This window comes from Bos indicus x Bos taurus, chromosome 20, assembly GCF_003369695.1.
Source record: "Bos indicus x Bos taurus breed Angus x Brahman F1 hybrid chromosome 20, Bos_hybrid_MaternalHap_v2.0, whole genome shotgun sequence".
Taxonomy (NCBI): Eukaryota; Metazoa; Chordata; class Mammalia; order Artiodactyla; family Bovidae; genus Bos; species Bos indicus x Bos taurus.
The window spans coordinates 23,913,084-23,915,295 of NC_040095.1; positions in this window are offsets into that span (position 1 = coordinate 23,913,084).

Consider the following 2,212-nt stretch of genomic DNA (forward strand, 5'->3'; position numbering starts at 1 on the left):
TGGAACCATGAAATCAGTTCCTGAAAATATCTAACTATCTAAAAACCTGCTCCACCAGTTTCCCTGGAGCACAGAGTGCCTTACCTTCCACCCTGAATTCCCTTCAGGGAGTGTTGAAGGTTGGCAGCTGCAGCAGCACAGGCAGATGGCAAATGCCCTTGTGGTTGTTGTTCAGCCGCTGGCAAATGCTCTTGGTGAGTGACAATTTGTTGTTGACAAGAACCTGATGAACACCTCCAAGGCAGTTATAATAGACACTATTGGTGCCCATGTCCCCTGGCTGTCACTTCCGTATTCCCAGGGCTGCTTTCTCAGAAACCTTGAACCCTGTCTCAGGGTGCTTTATTCTGTAGCTCTGAAAGTATATTCAGCCCATGAGCAGGGAAGTCTGGAAGTGCAGGAACATTAATGACCCTGGAGTAACTCTCCAACATCTCCAATGACAGTGGGTGAGTTGGTGGCTAATACCCCAGCTTCCAGCCCCACATTTGGAATAACTCTGAGGTGTGTTCTGCACTGTCTCCCAGTTCCCCCATGGAATTGAGTTCCCTTGCCCATACTGGTAATCAGCACAAAAAAGTACCCTTTATTACCTGTTTATTCTCACTCCTCTACTATCCTGGTGGTTTCCTGGTGTGTCTCATAACTAGGTTACCTGCACACTGAAATTCTGGTATCAGTTTCAGTGTGTATGTATGGAGAGGTCTCCCTCACTGGTGGCTCAGATGGTAAGGAATCTGCTTGCAATGCAGGAGACCTGGGTTTGATCCCTGGGTTGGGAAGATCCCCTGGAGAAGGGAAGAGCTAGCCACTCCAGTATTCTGGCCTGGAGAATTCCATGAACAGAGGAGACTGGCAGCCTATAGTCCACGGAGTTGCAAAGAGTTGGACACGACTGAGCAACTTTCACTTTCTTTTTCACTTTTATGTCACCAAGAAATGCTCTGATACCAGCTGGGGTGTCCTACAATTTAACTCAATTCTGATGGTATCTGTCTATCAGAGAGAGCATCAGGTTCCACAGGTTAAGGGCTCAGTCCCATAAGACTGCCCTTGCTTTGGATGCGAATTGAAATTCCAGGCTGTTACTTGTGTTTTTGACTGACTTGCTATAAATCAGAAATTCCTATGACTCCCTTGATTAATATCTGAGAGTGGCTCTTGGATTCAGGAAACATGTTTACTCACTGAATTGTCGCTTTATTACAAAGAATACTAAAGGATACGAATTCACAGTCAGATGAAGAGATACAATAAGGCGAGGTTCCGAACAAAGAAGCTTCTGTTCCTGTGGAATTTGGGGCTGGTACAGTGGCATGTGGAAGGGCTCTATTTCACCAGCCTGGAAGCTCTTTGAACCACCTCCTTTCAGGTTTTTATGGAGGCTTCATTACACAAGCATGATTGATTAAATCATTGGCTATGGTGACTGATTCAAATTTCAACTCCTCTTACCTCTATAGAAATCAGGAGCCAGAACTGAAAGTCCCATGGTAGGTTCCCCTGAAAACCAGCTCCCAATCCTTAGGTACTTTCCAAAAGTCATCTCATCAGTCCTTAGGTACTTTCCAAAAGTCATCTTATTAATGTAAACTCCATTATGGAGGAAAGGTGCTTGTTATGAATAGTATGACAGACGCCCATTTTATCTTTGTGGCTCCCAAGCAATTTCAGGACCTGAAGTGAAAGTGAAAATCGCTCAGTAGTATCCAACTCGTTATGACCCCATGGACTTAACAGTCCATGGAATTCTCCAGGCCAGAATACTGGAATGGGTAGCCTTTCATTTCTCCAGGGGATCTTCCCAACCCAGGGATTGAACCCAGGTCTCCTGCACTGCAGGTGGATTCTTTACCAATTGAGCTATGAGGGAAGCCCCAGGACCTGAAGACAGGAGACCAAATATTGTAACAAAAGATGCTCCCATTGCTCTTATCACTAAGGGCATTCCAAGACTTTGGGGATCTGTGAGCCAGAAACCATGGAGAAGACCAAATAGATATTAGAAATATACTTTGGTTATGTGAGTGACCAAATATATATTTTTTATACATCATGATACCTCACATTCAAATCTGTACCTAAGGATCTGCTTTGGGGGAAGTCCAGAGCAGGATTGCAGCCTTCCAGCATTTGGCTGGGGCTCCCCATGCCTCTTGTTCCTTCTGCCTCTCCCCATTCTCCTCATCTGCAACCACAATTTCAACCCCAA